Raw genomic sequence first — 25,629 nt, 5'->3', positions numbered from 1 at the left:
ACCTCGAAGGAGCGTCGCTTGGCTACACCGGGTTGGAATTTAGACGTGGTACTAAGATTCCTTATGTCAGAAAGGTTCGAGCCACTACAATCAGCCTCCTTTAAAGATCTCACTTTAAAGACTCTTTTCCTCGTTTGCCTAGCAACAGCTAAAAGAGTCAGTGAGATACACGCCTTCAGCAAGAACATCGGATTTTCATCTGAAACGGCTACATGTTCTTTACAGCTTGGTTTTCTAGCCAATAACGAACTTCCTTCTCGTCCTTGGCCGAAATCGTTCGATATTCCAAGCCTTTCAAATTTGGTTGGAAATGAACTAGAAAGAGTCTTATGCCCTGTTAGAGCTCTTAAGTTCTATTTAAGACGAACTAAACCTTTACGAGGACAGTCAGAAGCTTTATGGTGTGGTATTAAGAAACCTTCTTTACCTATGTCAAAGAATGCAGTTTCCTATTATATCAGACTGTTGATATGAGAAGCTCATTCCCATCTGAATGAGGAAGACCATGCTTTGCTGAAGGTAAGGACACATGAAGTTAGAGCTGTCGCAACTTCAGTGGCCTTCAAACAAAATAGATCTCTGCGAAGTATAATGGACGCAACCTATTGGAGAAGCAAGTCAGTGTTCGCGTCTTTTTATCTTAAAGATGTCCAGTCTCTTTACGAGAACTGCTACACCCTGGGACCATTCGTAGCAGCGAGTGCAGTAGTGGGTGAGGGCTCAACCACTACATTCCCCTAATTCCATAACCTTTTTAATCTTTCTCTTGAAATGTTTTTTATTGTTGTTTTTTGGGTTGTCCGGAAGGCTAAGAAGCCTTTCGCATCCTGGTTGATTTGGCGGGTGGTCAAATTCTTTTCTTGAGAAGCGCCTAGATTAGAGGTTTTGATGAGGTCCTTTAGTATGGGTTGCAACCCTTGATACTTCAGCTCCTAGGAGTCGCTCAGCATCCTAAGAGGATCGCGAGGCTCAGTAAGGAAGACGTACTTAAAAAAGGCAGAGTAATTGTTCAAGTCGACTTCCTTACCAGGTACTTATTTATTTTATGTTTGTTATTTTGAATAACTGCTAAAATGAAATACAAAATACTTAGCTCATAATAATGTAAACAATTAATGCTGGTCTCTACCCACCCCCCTGGGTGTGAATCAGCTTATATAATCACCGGCTAAGTTTAATATTGAAAAATGTTATTTTTTATTACTAAAATAAATTTTTTAATATACTTACCCGGTGATTATATATTAAAGGATCCTCCCTTCCTCCCCAATAGAGACTCAGTGGACCGAGGAGAAAATTGAGTTCTGTGTTTACTTTGAGTACTGAGTACCTGCTCGACAGATGGCTCTGTTGATGAACACCCCCTACCTGCATAGCGATCGCTGGCGTATTTTGAACGTAGAGTTTTTCTGTCGGGCAGCAGAGCTGCAGCTTATATAATCACCGGGTAAGTATATTCAAAAATTTATTTTAGTAATAAAAATAACATTTTATTGTTATTTGATATTTTGATAATGGGAATGCTAATACTAATCGTTAGCCTATTGGAAGGAAATCACTGCATTGCCCGGTCACTTTTCGCCGGTTATATGACATCACCAGACATATGATATGAACTTGACAGATATTAAAACTTTTTTTTTTTAATGTACTTTTTACTAAAAATGGATACTGTATATTATCAATAGTAGAAAATACTAGTTTACCAAGATAAATCAGTTTGTTTTTTTATACAAACAAAAATAGATTATTTCCAAGGAAATATTTATCCTACTAGCTTAGTATTTCTGATAGACTTGTGATGTCATCACCCCCAAAAAATTGCCATAAAGTCGAACAGTCATAAGTCGCATATGTCGTAAGTCGACGACTACCTTTTTTTATTTTTATTGATGCGAATGTTGTAATTTGGTTTAGAAAGACTTGTTTATTATTCTATTTGGGACTGATATTCTTTCAGAATCTAATATTCAATATAATCTAAGTTTTGTTTTTATAATAATGGCAGGATTAATTGGTAATTTTAAAGTCACTTGTTCAGTAGTACCTTGGGTTATGAATTTAATTTTTTCTGAGATCAAGCTTACAACCTAGAATGCTCGTATCCTAAAGCAATTTTTCCTATGAGAAATAAAAGAAATTTCTCGATACATTCTGTAGATTCATAAAAACACATATTACACCAATTTTGAAAGGACTTTTTATGGTACAGTGAAGGGATTTTGACGAAGGAAAAATCTATTTCTGGGGAGATACCTGTGAAGCCCGGTGAAAGGAAGTATTTATATCAGAAAAGAGATGAGAAGGACCCTTTTCACCGGGCGTCACAGGTCGACCCAGAAATTATTTTTGAAATTAAAACCCCTGACATCAGAAGTGAATACAAATTAATAATTTTATAATTACTTTTGAGAGGAGATTCATAGGTGGCATGAGGGAAACGAGAGGAAGAAGGGCTTATTGCTTGGACGGAGAATCTCCCTAAATCAGATCTTTATTAGGACTTCTCTCTCTTGAACGATATTCACTACAAATAACTGAATCACTTATGTTATGCTTTTTGGACACTTGGTTGTATTTTTGCACATCCACGTTCAGTTTTAGCAATGAACCTACCTAGAGTAAACTGCTTTTTCCTTTTCTTTAAAATGAGACATTGCATTGTTGGTAAATAGAATTGCTGCTCGCCCTGGTAAATCTTTATCTAGGTGATGTGTTTCTACAAAATTTTTGTAGGGTTTCCCATATTTTTAACATTCCCCTATTTTTATTTGAAGCGAGAGCAGTTAATACTCGACATAGAAACTACCTCCTTTATAAGGGAGATTGTTTTGACGAGTGCTTAAACTACTGGTGGAGGGTGTGGTTGAGAAGCCCTGACCCCTCTCCAGTCTCAAAGCTTCTCTTTTTTTTATTGGTTGCTGCTGAGTATGAATGTAATGTCAGCTCTTAATCAAACTTTTCATTTTCTTTTTATATGTTCGTATTCCAGTTTGCTTGTATTCAAAGCCACTCATAACCCAAGGCTCTACTGTATAAGGATATTATGTTAAACTTGATAGCAATATCCCAGATGATTAGTAAGATTTATAATAGAGTCCCAGTAATTTTAGAGGATTTAAATGCTCGCAGAGTTAAGATACAGTGAGATTACAGATTCATTGGTCTGTTTAAAGTTTTCAATGATAGTTATGTTCTTAAGTGTCTATCAATGTTCTTAAGTGTTTAAACTACTAATACTTAAATATCTAGAAGCATATTGATTTTTTTATCAGTACAATATGGACTGCTTTTTAGAATTATGGAATATATAAAAACAAATGTCAATTAGTGGAGGAATGTAGTCTGAGTATATTATAGATAGCTATGGCTAAATACTGAAACTTGAATTGATTCACAGAGATAATAATGCATAGTGCATTGTCATGCATTGATTGCAAATCCCAACAAACCAAAAGAGAAATAAGAATGTCAGTTACCCAGGTGAATTTTGTTTTTCTTACTCAGCATAATGATATCGATGAAATAACATTTTCAGATGGAGTAGAAACTATGGCTTTATTAACAGCAGTGAAAGAAACGTAACCTTTTGAGTTGTCATTGTAATGTTCCTCTCTTCTAGTCCCTCTATTTCTAATCAGAATTTCTTCTGACTGACAGTTGGTAGGCAGTCAAAGCATCATCTGTCTTATGGTTCTCTGTAGGCTGAATTCTAAAATGACTAAATGAGATGTACATTAGTTGGTGAAAAGCAGTTTTTAAACTGTTAGAAAAATCTCAAATTGTATGAAACATCTTGGTTTAAGGAAGTATGAACTATTAAGTTACCAGTATTATATGTTAATTGTTTATTGTTCCTTTTTCTGTGCTTGAGTGACAATCAAATGTCTTTTCTAATCAGTTGCTAAAATAGAGCCGTATATTTTGGTCGATACTGCTGTTATAAATAGTTGATCGAGACCACCGAGAAACATTTTTGCACACTCCTAGTGTTTGCCCGAAAGATTGGAGTGTAAATGAGAGGTGAAAGTTTGACTAAGGTAAAGTGAAAGCATTTGCACAGTTATTTGGTACTAAAAAGAATGGATGGAAATAGAAGGATGAAAAGCAGTACTAGCTGTGTTGTTTCTTCAAAGGTTGACGGTATTAATGATTTTCATTTTCTTAAATGTAGGCTCTGCTGGTAATAAGTATGGTCAGCAACGTTTGTTTGGCTCCCTTGGGTGGGGGACTTTGGTAATCATCACCGGTGCTCTGATTGATTACGCATCTGCTGGAGATGCGGAGAAGGACTATACCCCGGCTTTTGTTCTCTGTGTTGCGATTCTATTCATCGATCTCTTTGTGGCTTCACGTCTGCATGTAAGTATTTTTTTCCTTTATATTTGTTGCTGCTTTTTATAGATATACCTCCAAAAACTATTTATTCATCTCCAATGTCCGTATTGTAATTTTCATTCGATTTGTATTGAAGGTTTTGTTTGCTTGAGAAAGCTTAGTAGAAGTTATACAGGTTTTCAACAATTAATGTTAAATGTTAAAATTTAAGGACAGTTTCTTTTGTATTAGCATAATAAGATTTAGTATAAAATGCTCCTCATGTTATAAGAAATACTCCTCGTAGTTTTCAGAGGTTAATGCTATACTGTATAGTACAGCGATACCTCAGTGTACAAGTTCAAATTCATTCCGGGAGTAAACTTGCAAACCATAATGCTGGTAAAACAAAACCATTTTTCCCATAAGAAATGAAGGGAATTCACTCGATGCTTGTAATGTAATTGAAAGAAGAAATTATAACCCCTAGCATGAGCTAATTAATCGGCACTCTACCTTTGAGGAAGGTCATGGCTGGCAGGTGGGTGATGAGAGAAAAGGAGGAGGTGGGGGTATCTGCATGAAGGAAAAATCTCTCTCCCTGAGGACTTCTGGTAAAATATCAGGAGCTCTCTCTCTCATGAATAGCATTCACTATTACCAACTGAATCACTTTTCGCTTTTTAGACACAGGGTTATATTTTTTTTATTTTACTCTTATATTCAATTTTGACAAGGAACCTATCTATAGATAACTGCCTTTTTTATGAATAGAACTTACCTGGCAGTTATATATACATAGCTAATTATCTCTATTTCGGCAGAATTTTTCTAAACTAGGCAACCGCCTTGTGGTGGTTGGGTGGTAACACCCGTTAAAGGGTGGTAGGAGGAATCATTCCCGTTTTCTGTTCTTCAGTTCATCTCTGCCGGCCGAATCGACAACACGTTGGTCCCTCATTAAGAGTTTTTCTTCGCTTTCCCTGCTCGGTGTACCAGTCTGCTTTTTTGGTGAAGTACTCTGATTTGGGGTTTTGGCGATCGTGTATTTTGTTTTCTCTTAGTTTTTTTTGCTGTTTTTCATTATGAGTAAAAAGAGTCATTACCGTATCTGTGCGAATGAAGAATGTAAGGTGAGACTACCGAAAATGGCGGTAGACCCTCACACCGTTTGTTCTAATTGTAGGGGTTTTGTTTGTGACCTTGATAATAGGTGCGGGGAATGTAAGGTTTTGGATGAGAAAGATTGGTTAATTATGAAGCGCTATGTGCGTAAGCTAGAGCTCGATAGAGTTAGGAGAGCTTCTAGGTCTAAGTCTAAGTCTGTTAGTGGTAAGGAAGACGAACTTAGCGTAGATTTATCTATTGAACCTATAATTGATTCCTCTTTGGAAGTTGATCCTTCCCTTGAGGTAGTAACTCCTGCACCTCCTACAGGTTCCCTATCTACGGATGACCCTCGGTACGCTAGCCTGGCGGCCGAGTTGAAGGCCATTAAAGAACAACTGGAGGCCTTTAAAGGTAAGGAAAGTGAAAGTGCTTGTGTTAGTGCAGTGGAGGTGGCGACTGACCGAATCTGTCATACCCCTAGGCCTAGACCTCTACCAAGCTCCCAGGACCAAGGGAGAAGGTACGTCGATGACCGAAAGTGGGTGAGAGGTACGTACCCTCGGTCAGCCGTCGCCTCAGACAGTCCTGTTGTCGATTCCCAGGCTGCTCTTGACCGTCACGGGAAAGACGTGTCGGATGTGTTGTTTTCTTCTCCGAATTCGTCCAGACGTAAATGGAAGTTTGAAGCTTCAAGACCTACTAAGAGGAGATGGAACCGCGACGAACGGTCTCGTTCTTTCTCTCCCGGTTCTAGCAGTTATGAACCTTGTCCGTCGGAGGATGATTTCGACTCCGTGCCTGTGAAAAGGGCGAAGCCTACTGCCGAAGATCCTCCCCCTTCTACGAGTGTTATTCGTCAGCCCCCCCCCCCCCCCCCTTCGGGGCTGCAAGACCCAGCTGATGTTGCTAAATCCTTTATGTCTGTCATGCAGGAACAACTTTTGACTTTAGTGCAAGCCTTTAGCCGCCCTCACGCCCAGTCTGACAAACGTAAAGACGACTTGTTACCGATTAAGAAGTCTGCTTCTAAGAGAGAACGGAGTTCTTCTTTAAAGAAAACTTCTCCCTCTCTACGCCAGGATGAGGAATGTGTGCTTACGCCAGGCGATACTTCTTCGCGATACCAGGGCGATACTTTTTCTCGTTCTCGATACCGGGACGATACCTTATCGAACGATGCTGCTTCTCGTTCTCGATGCCAAGACGATACCGCCTCCCGTTCACGATACCAGCACGATACCTCCTCTCGTTCGCTTCGCCACGACGATACCTCCTCTCGTTCGCTTCGCCACGACGATACCTCCTCTCGTTCGCTTCGCCACGACGATACCTCCTCTCGTTCGCTTCGCCACGACGATACCTCCTCTCGTTCGCTTCGCCACGACGATACCTCCTCTCGTTCGCTTCGCCACGACGATACCTCCTCTCGTTCGCTTCGCCACGACTATACCTCCTCTCGTTCGCTTCGCCACGACGATACCGCCTCTCATTCTCGCCGCCACGACGATACCGCCTCTCGCTCTCGACATCAGAACGACTCTGCCTCTCGCTCTCGACATCAGAACGACTCTGCCTCTCGTTCTCGGTCCCAGGGCGATACCACCCTGCCTCTTCGGGACGATACTGCCTCTCGTCCCAAGGATTCTTCTAGCGCGGGACTACAGGATGCAACCCGTCTTTTGCAGGATGATGCCTTTGATTTGCCCTTGTCGGGTTCTAAGGATCCTTCTTCTCTTTCGAAGGATATTGCAGATGTGGATCAGGACCTCGAGGATGTTTCTGATGATGATGATAATCCTGCCGACGCTGCGGGAGATTACAAAGTTCTCTCTCGCTCCCTTCTTGAACTTTTTGGAGAGGAATTCCAACCTGCTGCCCCTCAATCTCCTCAGTCCCAATTTAACAGAAAGAAGGCCAAGAAACAGTCGGCCTTCATCAAGATGAAGCTGTCTATCTCCGCAAAGAAGGCTCTCACGAAGATTGATAACTGGATGCAGGAGCGGAGACAGACAGTTAAGACTTCCTTCTCGTTTCCACCAGCTCGTCTTGCTTCAAGAGCGGGTATGTGGTATGCAACTGGAGAACCTTTGGGTCTGGGAGTGCCTTCCTCCTCCAAGGGTGACTTCTCTGGTTTAGTGGACTCTGCTAGAAGGCATGCTCTCAACTCAGCCAAGGTCATGTGGTCGATGTCGGAGCTGGATCATCTCGTCAAAGGTATTTTTAGAGCCTTTGAGGTTTTTAGTTTCCTAGACTGGTCGCTTGGGACTCTCGCAAGGAAAACTGACCAGATGGAAGGATCTAGGGACCTTACCAGTATTATGTCCTGTATGGATAAGGCCCTCAGAGATGGGGCGAATGAGTTGGCGGCTCTGTTCTCAGCTGGGGTCCTAAAGAAGAGAGCTCTGCTTTGCTCTTTTGCTTCTAGGTCTGTTACCACTGCACAAAAGTCTGAGCTTCTTTACGCCCCCCTCTCTCAACATCTTTTTCCCGAGTCCCTGGTTAATGACGTTACGCTTTCTCTGGCCCAAAAAGCCACCCAAGACCTTTTATCTCGTTCTGCTCGTAAGCTCTTGGCAGCCCCTCCCTCTTCTTTGAAACGGGAGGAAAGGAGATTCCAGCAGCCCTTTCGGGGCAGGACTACTTCAAGACCAGATTTTAGAGGGAGAAGGCAAGAATCAGGACCAAGATCTACCAGGGGTTCTTTCAGACCTCGCTCCAGAAAATGAAGTTCGTCTCCTCCAGACAGTAAGCGCAAGACTGTCAGGTTTTTGGCAGTCTTGGAAGAGGAGAGGGGCGGACATCTGGTCCCTCTCAGTCATCAAGGAAGGATACAAGATCCCCTTTCTGAAAAAACCTCCTCTCGCAGATGCTCCGCTGGCCTTAGTAGCCCGGTACTCAGATCCGGGGAAACAGAAGGCCCTAGTAGACCTTGTTGACCAAATGCTAGACAAGGGGGCGATAGAACCGGTTCGGGATCTATCCTCCCCAGGCTTTTACAATCGCCTGTTTCTGGTCCCCAAGAACTCGGGCGGATGGAGACCCGTCCTGGATGTCAGCGCTCTCAACGTATTTGTGGAGAAGACAAAGTTCTCCATGGAGACGACTCAGTCGGTGCTGGCTTCAGTACGTCCAGGGGACTGGATGGTGTCCCTCGACTTGCAGGACGCATATTTCCATGTCCCCATCCATCCGACTTCGAGGAAGTACCTGAGATTTGTAATGCAGGGCAAGTGCTTCCAATTCAGAGCTCTTTGCTTCGGTCTCAGCACGGCTCCTCAAGTCTTCACCAGGGTAATGGCGAATGTGTCAGGTTGGCTGCATCAGGAGGGGATAAGGATATCCTTCTATCTGGACGATTGGCTGATTCGTTCACGATCGAGGGAGAAATGTCTGGAGGATTTACGGGAGACTTTTATGATGGCTCAAGATCTAGGCCTGGTCATCAACAGGGAGAAGTCTCAGATCAGACCGAATCAGACTATTCTCTATTTGGGGATAGTTCTGAATTCAGTTCTTTTTCGGGCTTCTCCCTCTCAGGAAAGACAGACCAAGTGTCTCGTAAAAGTCAGAACTTTCCTGGACAAGAAGAGATGCACAGCGAAGGAGTGGATGAGTTTGTTGGGGACTCTATCCTCCCTCGAACAGTTTGTCTCTCTGGGGAGACTCCACCTAAGGCCTCTTCAGCACTTTCTTTCGAAGACGTGGAACAGAAAGATGCAGGAAGACTCCTTTTCCTTCCCCATTCCTATAGAAGTCAAGACTCTTCTGAAGTGGTGGCTGGACCCAACCTTGTTAGGGGAAGGGATCTCCTTACACAAGAAGAACCCAGACCTAGTGTTGTTTTCAGACGCATCAGAGTCAGGCTGGGGGGCAACACTAGGAAGCAAGGAGGTCTCAGGCTATTGGGAAGGAATTCAGCTGGGATGGCACATCAACCACAAGGAGCTGATGGCCATTTTTCTGGGGCTAAAGGCCTTCAAGGACTTGGTGTCTGGGAAGATTGTGGAGGTGAACTCAGACAACACCACAGCTCTTGCTTACATCAGGAAGCAAGGAGGGACTCACTCTCTGTCTCTGTTCGAGACAGCAAGAGAGCTCCTTCTTTGGGCGAAGGAGAACAGGATAAACCTGCTGACGAGGTTTGTTCAGGGACAGAAGAATGTGAGGGCGGACATTCTCAGCAGGAAAGGGCAGGTCCTTCCCACAGAATGGACCCTCAACCAACAGGTCTGTCAGAGTCTCTGAAGGCTGTGGGGGAGACCCCTCATCGATCTTTTCGCCTCCAACTTATCCAAGAGGATCCCCATCTATTGCTCCCTAGTTCCGGACAGGGAGGCAATAGCAGTAGACGCCTTTTTGATGGATTGGACGGGGATGGACACTTATGCTTTTCCCCCGTTCAAGATCATCAATCTGGTAGTCAGGAAATTCGCCCTCCTCGATTCGGGACGGATGATCCTGATAGCTCCGTTCTGGCCGATGAGGGAATGGTTCACGGAGGTGGTGGACTTGTTGATGGACTTTCCAAGAAGCCTCCCTGCAAGTCCAAATCTGCTCAGACAACCCCACTTCGAGAGATATCATCAAAACCCCCTCGCTCTCAATCTGACTGCCTTCAGACTATCGAGAAGCTCGTCAGATCGAGAGGCTTTTCAGCGCAAGCTGCGAAAGCTATCGCCAGAGCGAGGAGGGTCTCTTCGCAGAGGGTCTACCAGTCCAAGTGGGAGACTTTTAGAGCCTGGTGTAGGAAGCACAAGATTTCCTCATCCACTACCTCTGTGAGCCAGATTGTGGATTTCTTGTTGTACCTCAGGCAGGACGCTAAGCTAGCTGTGTCCACTATCAAGGGGTACAAAAGTATGCTCTCTTCCGTCTGTCGGCATAGAGGCTTGGACTTGTCTCGCGATAAGGACTTACATGACCTCTTGAAGTCTTTTGAGACGACCAAGCAGACCCAGTTAAAGCCCCCTTCTTGGAACCTAGATGTGGTTCTTAAATTTCTGTGCACCAAGAGATTTGAGCCCATCTCACAGGCTCCCCTTAGGGAGGTTACCAAGAAGACCCTCTTTCTTTGGCCTTAGCAACAGCTAAAAGAGTTAGTGAAGTCCATGCAATTGAAAAACAGGTAGGCTTCAATCTGAATGGGGCAGTTTGTGCCTTGAGATTAGACTTTCTCGCTAAGAACGAGAACCCTTCTAAGCCCTGGCCGAGGACCTTTGAGGTTCCTAACTTGACCAACCTAGTGGGTCAAGAGCAAGAGAGGCTGCTCTGTCCAGTACGAGCCCTCAAGACCTACTTGTCTCGCACGAAAAGTGTGAGAGGATCTTCTAGCTCCCTGTGGTGTTCTGTGAAAGATCCTCAAAAGCCCCTTTCTAAGAACGCTTTGTCCTTTTTCCTGAGGGAAGTGATAAGAGAAGCGCATCTCTTGTGTGAGGAGGAACACTTCGGACGTTTAAAAGTGCAAGCTCACGAAGTGAGGGCCATTGCGACCTCGCTTGCTTACCGCAAGAACATGTCGCTCCGTCAAATTATGGATGCGACATTCTGGAGGAGCAACTCTGTGTTCGCCTCTCATTACCTCAGAGAGGTGAGGGTGGATTATGAGAAATGTTATACCTTGGGACCATACGTAGCTACGGCTTCTGTATTAGGCAAGGGAGTTACTACCTCCCCTCAACCTTAGTTTTGTTTACTTGTGCATAGGTTGGTGTATTTTTTATTGGTTGTCTGAGGACTTTGACTTGTGTACAGTCACCTCAGTCTAGTTAGATAATTTTTATCTACTTTGCAAATGTTAGGTGGTTGGTTTGGTAAGGTTGCGGTTTTTATTTTGGGCAATAGGTAGTCCTGAAGTCTAGTCAGATTGTTGGTCTCACCCCGTTGACAGACTCGATTGAGTGTTTTCAGCACTGCAGGTCACATCCTGGCTGACACTCCTAAGGGAAAGCGACTCAAGAGGCAGGAACCTTTGAAGTCAGCTACCTTAGCAGGTAAGGAATCAAGGTGTTTATTTATCCTACAGCTTTTTTGGTTGTTTCCCCAACGATGTTTACTGTCTATCACCCTCCTCCAAGTGTGTTAATCAGCTATGTATATATAACTGCCAGGTAAGTTCTATTCATAAAAATGGAGTTTTTATGATAAAACAAAGTTTTATGAATACTTACCTGGCAGTTATATATACATTCGAAGGCCCACCCACCTCCCCTCAGGAGACAGGTCGGGCATAGATGAACTGAAGAACAGAAAACGGGAATGATTCCTCCTACCACCCTTTAACGGGTGTTACCACCCAACCACCACAAGGCGGTTGCCTAGTTTAGAAAAATTCTGCCGAAATAAAGATAATTAGCTATGTATATATAACTGCCAGGTAAGTATTCATAAAACTTTGTTTTATCATAAAAACTCCATTTCCTTTTCTTTAAAATGTCATGCAAATCAGGAAAAAATAATTTGAACATAGTGGGAACTGTGTGTGTGGCCTAAGGTCACCACTTGACTGATTTTAAACTACTGTAGTCTTGTTAGTAATTATCCACAAAAAATGGCAAACAGGAAGATTTTTTCACGCAGATCTATATGATATGTGTACACTGATTTGAATTTTCATGCTCATAATCTGAGTTACTTATAACCTAATGTACTACTGTATTTTAATTTCTTTTTTTCCATCTCAGATTGAAGGTAATGAAAAACAGAGAGGCATTGCTGGCTCTATCGTGCGACTCATGTGCGAACCACGAATAGTTCTCTTTGTATTGTGTTGCGTTGTAGTTGGTATCTCCACGGGAATTCTTTGGACATTCCAGGTAACCTTTTGTCTTGATGCTCTTTATGGTCTGTCTGCATTTGTCAGAGGATGAGGACCTGTTTTATGAATATAATAACTTCTTTTGGAAGTTTGTTGGCCTTAGATAATCATATTTATATTTTAAAGTGCAGGAATTTTAGAAATATTTTACATAAAGTCAATGTTTTAAAAACAATTTCACTGTTAATTTTTGGATTAGGTAATGTATTAACTTTCTTTGTCTAATTTTAGAAGAAAACTATGTACTCCTAAATCATGCTTTGTAAAATTCATTTAGTCTATCTGCTTTTTGTTGCTACATTTCCATTTTAATTTTCTTTGGTACTATTTTTCATATTTGAGTGTGAAGTACTTTAGAACTTTAACTTGCTGATTTTTTGTTTTTGATTTTCAGCTTATGTTAGTTGAAGATGTTGCCTTTGAATGGAACTGCAACTTCCAGGCTTTGAAGCTCCTTCAGGGTCTCATCATGGGAGTCCAATGTTTTGGAGGGGAATTGCCTTTCTTTTTCATCTCCGGTTGGTTCATCAAGAAACTGGGCCATGTCCATGCGATGTCTTTGGTCATTGGTGTCTTTGGCATTCGATACATTTTGTACTACACTGTCACAAACCCTTGGGTTTTCTTGCCCATTGAACTCCTCAATGGGTTTACTTTCGGTATCTTTTATGCCACTATGACGTCATATGCAAGTCACGTTGCTCCTTTAGGGACGGAAGCAACAATGCAGGGCATTGTGGGTGCTGCTTTTGAAGGGATAGGTAAGTCACAAGATACTTTCTACTTGATATCACTTAATGAATGAATATTTAACAGTTTTTCATTAGGTTTTTTTTTCTAAGACTAACAACATGAATCTTTTGCAGGTATCGCTGTTGGTGGCTTTGTAGGAGGGGCTGTTTTTGCAACGGTAGGGGGTTCAAAGATGTTCCTCTTCACGGGTATATTCAATTTGATATTTGCAGCCATCCATGTGACTCTTCAGATCCTTCTTGACAGGTTGTGGATTGGTTCTGTTTCATCAGGTATGTAAACATGACTAATTTTTTTTACTATTATTTATGTATTGTGGCAGAATTTGATTAGATTTTGTCTAGGTAAAATCTTGAATATATCTTCAAACTTTTCATCCTTTGAAATTGGAATATGTCTTCAGCAGTGCTGGAACTGTCGTTAACAATGTACAGTAGTAGGTTAATGATATATAACGTGAGGAGGAAGCCCCTCCTGGCATAAAATAGCCACTTTTGATTTTAGCTGCAACAGGTACATCATGCTGCTGACCTGACTTTTTTTTTCTTTTCTTCTGTAGTAATTGTGCTTTTAGTTTTTTTGTGAGCTCTCAATAATAAACAAAAGCCCACCAAAAAGGTAAGCATGTGGTGAAGTGAATTTTGTTCATATGAGAATACAAGCTTTTAAAACACACTGTGTTGTGTACCTTTGTAAAGGGGTGATTGTAAGAAGCTTCCTCCCGTTGGAATGCTGTTCTCTATCTTCCGAGTGGGGAGACACTCAGAGTTTAACTCTTTTTCCTTTGTGGTAGTTTCTCTAGCTCAGGAGAGAGTTACCTGATTAGGACTGAGTGTTGTGTTGAATGTATGTATTCAATAATGAAAATTATTAGTATGGTGTGCTCACCCTAATGGTGATCCCTGTGTAGCATAATGTAGTATAAGTGAGTGTTCTTAGTGCTTCCCTTGTGACAAACCCCCTACTATAGTGGTTTGTGTTACAGCAGAGGTATCCCTTGCAGACTGTGACTCCTCTGTTACTACAAGGAAGAATGGTAAGCAAAGGGAAGGACTATTCACTCTTTTCCTCCTCTACCAATCTCTTCTACTACTTCCATTCCTTTAGAAGAAGATAACAAAGATAATTGGTTGGTAAGGCCTTCAGCTAAAAGTTCCTTGGGACTTGAAGCAATTTTTCTCCTCATTTGGGAGGGATTAACAGTTCTCATTTGTCAACTGGTGCCCTCAAGGTCAGTCAGTTAGACAAGCATGACCTTGTAAATAATAAATATTTTTTTATTTTAGAATAAATTAGTAAGTAGGCCTAATTTATAACACTTGCAAGTTTAGGTTTTATAGACACAAAACTGTTCATAATGTCCGGATTCTATTACAGTAAGTGATATTTATGTAAGGGTCTAACTAACAAATTTTAAAAGTAATTTGTATTCTTATGTTATATAGATCTGAATTTCCCACCTCAACCACCCCTTCTAAGAGGCCTAAGGACAAAAGTGGCTTTACTGTGATAGTCCAGTAGTTAGGGCATCCCCTTTGTATCACATACCATTAAGGGGCCCGGCCGGTATGTCAATACAGGTATACCTCACCTTACGTCAGTAATTGGTTCCAGGAGAGGCAACTTAAGTTGAAAAACGACTTGTCGCTGATTTCACTTGTCACTAGGCTAAACCACAAATAACCATTCCCAGATCTGTATTTTATTTATAAATGCAATTTGAATATATGATTAATAAGAATCTATTTAAGCTTACAAACAAATGAATTTTAGTTTTTAATTCAGTGCCTAAAAAAGTCATTTGTTCCGTAACCGAAATACAAACCACGCTATTTACATTGGGTTTACTTTCAGCGTAGCTGACATTGACGAGCCAATAGATTTTTAACGAGGGTTAACTACCCCCGCGCTTGTTAGCAAGGGGGTAGGGGAAGGGGTAGCTTGCTACCCCTCCCCCCCCACACACCGGTGAGTTGTCTCACTTCATTTTTGGCTCGGACGATGAGCAGACGTGTCTGTCTATTGTCCTCGCTATTGACAGCCTTAATCTTTTCTTTTGCTTTTCCTCAGCTTGTGTGCTTGGAAGTTGGCCTCGCCCTTTTTATTTCATCATGCGCAAGTGCCCTTGACTCGCCGGCCGCCCCTGCGGTACCCTCATGTCGGCGGTCGAAACTGATCCCCACACCCTTTGCCCGCAGTGTTGAGGCCAACAGTGTGACAAGGAAGTAACGTGTAGTGAGTGCAGGGAGTGGTCCACCTCCCAGTGGGAGAGGTTTGCCCGCCAGCGTAAGAAGTCCAAGAGAGACCTTTCTCCTTCAAGGGTTGCCTTGAAGGAGGAAGGCTCCAGGGACTCTTCTTCCACCACCCAAACCTCCTCTGAAGCTCCCACTCGACCGGCCTCCCGTGAGAGACCGCCGAGTGGTAGCGTAGACCCTTGTTCTGTTTCCCGATCTCGGGGTGTGGGAGAGGGCGTCGCCTCCCATAGCGGGGCAGCTCCCCCTCCTCCCCCGGGGGAGGATTTTGATTCTAACGTTGATGACCATAACTCTGTCTCTAACGATGATCTCTTTCAGCTTTGGGCTTCCTTGGGGCTTAAGGGCTTGCCCTCCAAGGAAGCCCTGTTTGACCTTATCCAGTTGGGGCTGCTGTCAAGCAGTCGCCGGGGATAGCAGAGGTAGACCCTCTGTTTATTGTCGATGTTGTGGTGGCTGAGGCTTCCGATGGGTCTGGTCAAACCTCTGCTGTTCCTGATGTTGCGGACGTTGCTGAAGGCTCTCCTCCCCCTTCCAAACATCCTTCGAAGGGGGAGGTGGGTCCCACGGTCTCTCCAGCGGGTACGTCTTCCCCTCGGGGGAGCGCACTGACTGAGACTCCTCTTCGGAGGACCGACGATCCTGATGACCTCCCTCGTGGCCGCCTTCGCCGTAAGGCTCGTCGTCCTCTTCGTCGCAGGGGCCTCCCGTCTCCCTATAAGGGAGTCAAGAGGCGCCTCTTCGAGTCGTCGCCTCCTCCGTCCTCTGATGAGGATCCTCCTCGTCGGGAGCAGACTGTAGCAACCACGTCCTTAGACCTCTCCGGTGATCGCTCGCGATCTCCTACGCCTACCAGACCTTCCACCTCCGGCGCAGATGTGCAGCAGGCTTCTAACCTCGTCAGACGACGGGCATCGGTCCCTTCGGGGCAAAGGGATGTCTCCCACGGTGTGGGGGCTTCCCTTGCGCGTCAGGGTTCCCCTGCATGCCCTCCTGCGCGTTCACGCGTAGTAGTGCGTAAGCGCTCTCCAGCATTGGAGTCTCCTGACTCACCTCGCCAGCGCTCTCCTGCTCGTCAGTGCTCTCCTGCTCGCCAGCGCTCTCCTGTGCGCCAGCGCTCTCCTGATCGTCAGCACCCTCCTGCTCGCCAGCGCTCTCCTGTCGACAGTCAACAACCTCCTGTTCCTGTTGCGCGCCCAGCGCGCCAGCGATCTCCTGAGCGCACAAGATCTCCTACTCGTCAGCGCGCACTTGAAAAACACTCATTTTCAAGATAAATCACCCTGTCGTCGAAACCGAAGGTCAAGAGGCAAAAATCCTATGCAGTTTGGAGATGTCCTAAGTCACCTTATTAAGTTTTATGAATGTCAAAGTTCTGTCCTTAAATAACGGCATTAGCCGGCCAGCCCCCTTAACACATATTACCCTTTTAAAGATTCAATGCCCATTCCAGCTCCACTGTAGACATATCCCTATTTTGAAGGCCTGTGTTGCATAGGTAGGAAAAATAATTATTTAAAAAATTTGTTATAGTATATCACCAATAGTGCTCTTATTGTGGATATACTGTTGTATTTTTTTATATCTGAATTGAAATATGTTTTATATAAAGCCACAGTACAAAGCATAAAATCATCATGTGCTTTTCATTTTGCGTGCACTTAATTTTATGTATCTGTTGTACTCTGATGATAGTGTACCCTTCATATCCATTTTATACCTGCTTCTATAGTTGAGCTGTTGCATCTAGATGAATTCAAATTAATAATAAAAACGGTATGTAAAGGTTTGTAAAAACGGTATGTCTGATAATTTATTGGTGGAATGAAAATTAGTTGTAGCAAAGGAGCAGGGGAGATGTAAAAGGGAGCTAGTGTGGGTTGAAGAGTTAATAAAACCTGACGTAAAAAGTGAATATCGAGAAAGGTTGAAAATGACATATGACAGAGTGAAAGTGAGAGAAACTGGTAATTTAGAGGAGTGGAAGTTAGTAAAAGAAAATTTTGTTGGTATTGCAAGTGATGTGTGTGGCAAGAAGTTTGTTCGAGGCAGCATGAGGAAGGGTAGTGAATGGTGGAATGAAGGAGTGAAGGTAAAAGTGGAAGAGAAAAAGAGGGCATTTGAAGAATGGCTGCAGAGCAATAGTGTAGATAAGTATGAAAGATATTGAGAGAAAAATTTGGAAGTAAAGCGCAAGGTAACCAAGGCAAAGAGGGCGGCTGACCTGAGGTGGGGTCAGGGATTGGGTCATTCATATGAAGAGAATAAGAAGTTTTGGAAAGAAGTGAAGAGAGTAAGGAAAGCTGGTTTGAGAATTGAAGAGACAGTGAAAGATGGAAATGGAAGGTTGTTAAAATGAGAGGAGGCAAGGAAAAGGTTGGCAGAATATTTTGAAAGTTTACTGAATGTTGAGGATAATAGGGAGGAAGATATAATTGCTGTTGCAGGTGTTAAGGTGCCAGTGATGGGAGATGAGACTGAGAGAGATTACAAGAGAGGAAGTGAGGAGAGCACTAGATGAAATGAGAGTAGGAAAAGGACCTGGTATGGATGGTGTGAGAGCTGAGATGTTGAAGGAAAGGGGTGTGACTGTACTTGAATGGTTGGCGAGATTGATTAATATGTGTTTTATGTTGTCAATGGTACCAGTGGATTGGGTTTGTGCATGTATTGTACCACTATATAAGAGTAAGGGAGATGTGCATGAGTGTTGTAATTCAAGGGGTATTAGTTTGTTGAGTGTGGTGGGAAAAGTGTATGGTAGAGTACTGATTAATAGGATTAAGGATAAAACAGAATGCAATCTTAGAAGTACAGGGTGGTTTTAGAAGAGGTAGAGGATGTATGAATCAGATTGTTACAGTTAGGCAGATATGCGAGAAATATTTAGAAAAAGGTAAGGAGGTGTATGTTGCAGTTATGGATCTGGAGAAAGCGTATGACAGAGTCGATAGGGAAGCGATGTGGAATGTGATGAGGTTATATGGAATTGGTGGAAGGTTGTTGCAAGCAGTGAAAAGTTTCTACAAAGGTAGTAAAGCATGTGTTAGGACAGGAAATGAGGTGAGCAATTGGTTTCCAGTGAGAGTGGGGCTGAGACAGGGATGTGTGATGTCGCCATGGTTGTTCAACTTGTTTGTTGATGGAGTGGTGAGAGAGGTGAATGCTCGAGTGCTTGGACGAGGATTGAAACTGATAGACAGCATGATCATGAATGGAAGGTAAATCAGTTGTTTGTGGATGATACTGTGCTGGTTGCAGACTCGGAAGAGAAGCTTGGCTGATTAGTGACAGAATTTGGAATGGTATGTGAGAGATGGAAGTTGAGAGTTAATGTGGGTAAGAGTAAGGTTATGAGATGTATGAGAAGGGTAGGTGGTGCAAGGTTGAAGTCATGTTGAATGGAGAGTCACTTGAGGAGGTGGATCAGTTTAAATAATTGGGGTCTGTTGTTGCAGCAAATGGTGGAGTGGAAGCAGATATACGCAGAGAGTGAATGAAGGATGCAAAGTGTGGGGGCAGTGAAAGGACTGGTAAATAACAGAGGGATGGGCATGAATGTAAAGAGAGTTCTGTATGAAAAAGTGATTGCACCAACTGTGATGTATGGATCGGAGTTGTGGGGAATGAAAGTGACGGAGAGACAGAAATTGAATGTGTTTTAGATGAAGTGTCTGAGGAGTATGGCTGGCGTATCTCGGGTAGATAGGGTTAGGAACGAAGTAGTGAGGGTGAGAACGGGTGTAAGAAATGAGTTAGCAGCTAGAGTGTATATGAATGTGTTGAGGTGGTTTGGCCATGTTGAGAGAAGGGAAATTGGTTGTCTGCTAAAGAAGGTGATGAATGCAAGAGCTGATGGGAGAAGTACAAGAGGAAGTCCAAGGTTTGGGTGGATGGATGGAGTGAAGGAAGCTCTGGGTGATAGGAATGAATGGCGAGTGATTGTGACGCAGTTCAGGTAGGCCCTGCTGCTTCCTCCGGTCGCCTTGGATGACCTCGGAGATGGAAGCAGTAGGGGATTCAGCGTTACGAAGCTTCATCTGTGGTGGATAACGGGGAAGGGTGGGCTGTGGCACCCTAGCAGTACCAGCCGAACTCGGTTAAGGGATCATCTTGCTGGGAGGAACGTAGGGAGGAAAGGTACCCTTTTTTAATTTTTTTCATTTGTTTGATGCCGACTACCCCCCAGAAATTGGGGGAAGTGCCTTGGTATATGGATGGAATAAAAACAAAATTATGGAAAGTAGATTAAGACAGATTTGAAAGAAGGAAAATGTCATAGTGTGGTAAATTTGACATAAGCCTTCAATTCTGAAATCTGTTTGTGCTATGTAGTTAGTGAAAACATTCACAAATGTATATTAAAATGTTTTTAAATGAGGGTAGGCAAAGCATGACTTTCCCACTCCTAACAACATTGATGAAAAGGAACACTTCCTATGTTCTTATTGTTTGTTCCTATGCGACCATACAAATCTTCGTACTTAAATTGGGGAGATTGATTCAGCTGGTGAAGGCTACGGATCAAGGAACGCCCCCATCTTTCCCCGCCGGAGAGCTTCACTTTTGATTTGGCCGCTGTTGAGTACACATGTACTGTCAGTGTCTTAGCAAATTTTTTCATTTTCTTTACTATTGCAGGACGTGAAAAGGGTTGTGATCTTGGGTTTATGGAAGTGAAATGGGAGTTTTTTGTTTGCCTGGGGAAGGGTGTAAGTTGATGATAGGAGGCCTATCAGATTGGGTTTGACTTGGAATAACTATACTGAACTAAGAGCTGCTGCTCAGAGAGTTTATGCTTCATCTGAAAAGGAATACAATTTGACCATAAAAGAAACCTTTTCTTGTACCACCCAGTAAGTATGAGAGTTTTGTGCTGTCTGGTGGGAAGGCTGTGACCTTCCTGGCTCACCAGGCAGCAAACCAGTAATATTAAAGGGTTCTGAATAGACAGGATACTGGGGTCTCCTTTTCTCAAAATAAGTTACCCTTGAGGTAATGATGTTGCTAAGGAACTCGTCGATCTTGAGGGCTACGTCTCTCCTTCCTAAGAGTTGGGTGCAAACGATGGTGGAATTTTGGAGAGGTGCTTCGCAGGATTCCCTTATACAGTGTGCGGTTTTCTTCGGGCCCTTACCGTTCAAAGGCACCATCAGCCCAAATTTTAAGGGCACCAGCTCTAAGACCTAAATCGATGCCACCAGCTGTCTCTTCTCGAAAAGAACTTGTGCGTGCATAGCCTTTACATGCACCCCAACCTGGTCCTTTCGGGAAGGGTAGTGGTGGGAAGAAGGGAGGTAGAAGAAAACCGATGCCAACGTTCCCCATCACCCGCTCCCAAGGATAAGGTATGCCAGTGTCACAAGTAGATGACATGGCAAACATAGGGCCGAGCCTTGGGTAATGAGTGTACTTCAGAATGGTTACTAAATACCTTTTCAAGGCTGTCACCCCCCTATCTCAGTTATCGATAAAGCCTAGGCCTAGGCCTTGCGTACAGAGGTGGACAGGATATTGGATAAGAATAAGCTTAAAGTCATTCAAGATGAGACTCTGGGGCTTCTACAGTAAGCTCTTCCAGTTGGAGAAGGTGACTGGAGCCTGGACAAGTTTGTCAAACAAATTTCATGATGGTAACAGTACAGTGTGTACTGTCTTCTGTGAGAGAGGGAGACTTCATGCTTTTGATGGATCTGAAGGATGCATACTTTCAAGGGCTTCTTCATCAGTCCTCTCGAAAGTACCTCCACTTCTCCCTCTATGGTACAGTGAACCAGTTCAAGACTATGCTTTGAATTATGTACAGCCTCCCAAGTGTTCACCTTGGTAGCCACTTTGCCCCACTCACGAGGGATATGTCTGCTGATTTATCTCGACGATTGGCTTATCCTGGCCTCCTCTGAGAGACAGTTGCTACAGGGTCAAGATCGGATTCTTGCATTTTGTCACGATCTGGTGATTGTGGTATATTAGATGTCGAATCTCATATCCAAGCAGAGAATGAAGTACTGTGCTTGGGCATGCTGATAGACATTGCAGAAGCGAGTACAAACGATTGCATCAGCAAGCTAAGGAACGGTGTGCAACTGTTCCTGTTAAATACAGAAGTACCAGCTCAGCACTGCAAAATCTTATTGGTCACCTTTCTTTGTCAGAAAAACTCGTTCCTCACAGGGAATGTACTAGGAAATGCACTCAGTTGCCAGGGACGGGTTGCAGGAGTAGAGTTGTCCCTTCAACCTCTGATCGGAGAAAGACTTGTCACCCAGCAAAACAAGAAACTTCCCTTGTTTTGTTCACCGGTTCTAGACCCATGGACTGTGTTCGAAGACGCCATCCAACACCCATGTAATCACCTGGATGCCAGGACTCAGAATGACCCTGGTGGTTCCTAAATTGCCCTCTTCCTAGTGGTATCCCTATCATCTTCCTCTTCTTGTCGATGTCCGGAGAGAACTATCCCAGTGGTCCTCTGTCAGCTGTACCTTCAGAGGAACCACCAGTTCATGAAGTCTTTGGAATATCATGGGTAGAGGCTATCCTGCTTCTCTTCTCTAGTGAAAGGCTTGTCATGAGGCACTGCTCAGATGTTTGGATATCTCTGCAGCTTTTGTCCAGACAGAGTGTGGCATCTTTTGTGATTGGTGTTGTAGAAGAAATATTTCTCTGGTTAGAGCCATTCTAGTGCAGATCGCAGATTTCCTATTCTTCTTTCGTTGAGAGAAGTGCCTCTCAGTCGTGGATATCAAAGGCCTTGAGTATGGTCTATTGACTGAAGAGTATAGAGTTCTTCACTTTGTAGGTGTCTATGGTCATTTAAAGGTTTGAGCAGTTTTACCCATTTTGAGACCTCAAATCCTCTGAGTGGGACGTGATTTGTCTGCAAGGCTCTTACACATACCCCATTTGAGCCTTTGAGGAGGTCGTCAGATAGGGATCTAACTCTCAAGACTCTTTTTTTTGCTAGCCTTAGCATCGGCGAAGATAGTAGGTGAATTGTATGAACTCTTATTTAGTCTCCCACGCTGAGGTGTGGAAGGAGGCCTCCTTCAGTTTTGTGCCATTGTTCATGGCCAAAATCCAGAACTGGCAGCGCATGACCCCAGGTTGAAGTCCTTCTCCATCCCCTCCTTGTGGATGGTGATTGAGGAGATCCTTTTGTGTCCAGCAAGGTCTCTGCGTTGCTATCTAAAAATGACCCGACACCTCAGTCCTGAATATCAGACTTTTCGTCAGTACTGGCAGAACCAAGAAAGAGGTGTCAAGGTGGCTTTGTGAGATGAACTGTAAAGTGTAAGCCTTGACTAACAGGAGGGTTGAGATAACTACTAGAACCATAGCTCATGAAGTCAGTGGTATTGGCCCCACCATGGGTTTTAAGAGAAGCCTATCAGTGTTCTAAGTGATGAAGGCTGGCATGTGGAAAAGGCAGACCACATTCACAGCCTTTTACTTGTGAGAGTATACCCCCGAGTCCCTTATCACCTCATGCTTGGTCCTGTGGTGGCTGCTTTAGTTGTTGTGTAATCAGCCCAGCTCCCATGTGAGACTAGGATGCATCTAGTTTATGGTAGAGTAATTTGTAGATGTAAGTCAAGAATGAATGATAGAATAACTGGCACTTTTTCATTCTTCTGTCCCCCCTCTTGGGAACTAAGTAGTTGAATCGTTACGTGGTGGATTGGATCTGATGCTGGTAAGTTACACTTCGGAGCCCCATTCTTTATATCCAAAGAAGTCTATCCCATCCTACTTAACGAGGGGTTGATGATGGAATTTATACAAGTATATCTTTTCAAACTGACTTTCCCTTCAGGGGAAGGGTTTCTCATTTACAGCTTAGGCCCTATCAGTCTTTCATTCCAGTGAAAGACGGGTAGGAGATTCTTGCGGTCAGTGCTTAGCTCCTGTACAGAACAAGCAGTGGTCACTTGCAAAGAAGAAAATGAACAATTCATTTCAGTTTTAAGGGGACATCCAACCCACCAGGCAGTGAGTCTCCCTATTAAAGGACAAGGGTTTGTAAGTTGCATAAGAATAAATCACAGATTTATAAAGTAATTTGTATTTTTCCTACCCATACAAACAAGATCTTTTATACACTTCCCTTCTCAACCACCCTTCACCAGCTGGCTAATTGCTTGTTATCCAAGATTTTAACGACTGTCTCCATTTCACGCTGAATCAATTTCCCTAATTAAAGGATTCACTTTTGCATTGCTAGGAAAAATAAAAATTATTTTTAAAATATGTAATATTTGTGTGGCAAAGTATGTATAGTATTGTATGATTTCATTCATTCTTTTGATATAATTGTGCATTAATCTGTCCTTGTTTTTCACTATGTGAAAGGAAAAAAGTTTATTGAAAAGCTCTGGCCAAATTTTACTTATTATTACACTTCATCACTCTATTGGTTATATAATTAGTTGTGTGAATATATGTTAAGAGAAACATAAAGTAAGATACATCAAAATCCAGTATATATGACAAATTTGGAAATATATATTTTTCCCAATACAAACCTTACTTTATTTATAGGGGTTATCGGTTCGCCGAAAGGATATATACATACATATACCAAGGCACTTCCCCAAATTTTGGGGGGTAGTCGACATCAAACAAATGAAACAAAAATGGGACCTCTCCTCTCTGCATTCCTCCCAGCCTGACAAGGAACTCAACCAAGTTAGGCTGGTACTGCTAGGGTGACACAGCCCACCCTCCCACATTATCCACCACAGATGAAGTTTCATAACACTGAATCCCCTACTGCTGCTACCTCCGCGGTCATCCAAGGCACTGGAGGAAGCAGCAGGGCCTACCGGAACTGCGTCACAATCGCTCACCATTCATTCCTATTTCTAGCACGCTCTCTTGCCTCTCTCACATCTGTCCTCCTATCACCCAGAACTTTCTTTACTCCATCCATCCACCCAAACCTTGGCCTTCCTCTTGTACTTCTCCCATCAACTCTTGCATTCATCACCTTCTTTAGCAGACAGCCATTTTCCATTCTCTCAACATGGCCAAACCACCTCAGCACATTCATATCCACTCTTGCTGCTAACTCATTTCTTACACCCGTTCTCACCCTCACTATTTCGTTCCTAACCTTACCTACACGAGATACATCAACCATACTCCTAAGACACTTCATCTCAAACACATTCAATTTCTGTCTCTCCGTCACTTTCATTCCCCACAACTCCGATCCATACATCACAGCTGGTACAATCACTTTCTCATATAGAACTCTCTTTACATTCATGCCCAACCCTCTATTTTTTACTACTCCCTTAACTGCCCCCAACATCCTTCATTCACTTGTTGACATACATCTGCTTCCACTCCACCATTTGCTGCAACAACAGACCCCAATTATTTAAACTGATCCACCTCCTCAAGTGACTCTCCATTCAACATGACTTCAACCTTGCACCACCTACCCTTCTCATACATCTCATAACCTTACTCTTACCCACATTAACTCTCAACTTCCTTCTCTCACACACCCTTCCAAATTCTGTCACTAATCATCCAAGTTTCTCTTCCTCGTCTGCAACCAGTACAGTATCATCCACAAACAACAACTGATTTACCTTCCATTCATGGTCATTCTCGTCTACCAGTTTCAAACTTCGTCCAAGCACTCGAGCATTCACCTCTCTCACCACTCCATCAACATACAAGTTAAACAACCACGGTGACATCACACATCCCTGTCTCAGTCCCACTCTCACCGGAAACCAATCGCTCACTTCATATCCTATCCTAACACATGCTTTACTACCTTTGTAGAAATAATGTAAGGTTTGTTAGTGAAGGAACAAAATGAGGAAATGTACAAACAGAGATTTTTTTTCCATACTGAATTCAAGTTTTATGCAATATCCCTTTGTCTGTACCTTGGCTAAAATTATAAACATGGTCTTGTTTCTAGATCCTGCAGGCTCACCCATCAGATACGTGCCCCCCAGTGAAAGCATGAGACCCGTCACTGCGGAAGATGATGAAGAGGCATCAGGTGAGCCCTTGCAGGGAAGTAAGGACTGAACTATCATCAGATTGACATTCTGATGCATTGTGAATTTACATGTCGAATGTGCCGTCCTTGATGCTTCATTGTTGTGAGGCGTTGATCTCATACCCTGTAGGGTATTGTAAAGGTAATCAGGCTGTTCATTCCTTCTGTACACTAGTTGTATTCTGTACAGATATTTTATAGAGAATTATATTTATATTTTCAAGTAATAAAGTGTATTACTCCTGATTAGTAATAAGCATTGTGTTGTAGCTGGGTCTTTTTAAAAGTTTTATACAGTATTTACTTTTTATGTTTATGGGTTATTTATTTGTATATCTTTTATTGTAGAACATTTT

At 43.1% G+C, this 25,629-nt stretch overlaps 1 protein-coding gene and 1 pseudogene across 1 annotated transcript in view; both read left to right on the top strand.

Annotated features, from left to right (window-relative positions):
* LOC137625424 (major facilitator superfamily domain-containing protein 6-like) overlaps positions 1–25,504 on the top strand; it is a 139,319-nt pseudogene extending 113,815 nt beyond the window's left edge.
* LOC137625415 (leishmanolysin-like peptidase) overlaps positions 1–25,629 on the top strand; it is a 362,803-nt gene that overhangs the window by 158,678 nt on the left and 178,496 nt on the right. The window lies entirely within an intron of this gene.

Source organism: Palaemon carinicauda, chromosome 32 (assembly GCF_036898095.1).
Source record: "Palaemon carinicauda isolate YSFRI2023 chromosome 32, ASM3689809v2, whole genome shotgun sequence".
NCBI lineage: Eukaryota > Metazoa > Arthropoda > Malacostraca > Decapoda > Palaemonidae > Palaemon > Palaemon carinicauda.
This window is presented reverse-complemented; position numbering and strand designations above follow the sequence as displayed.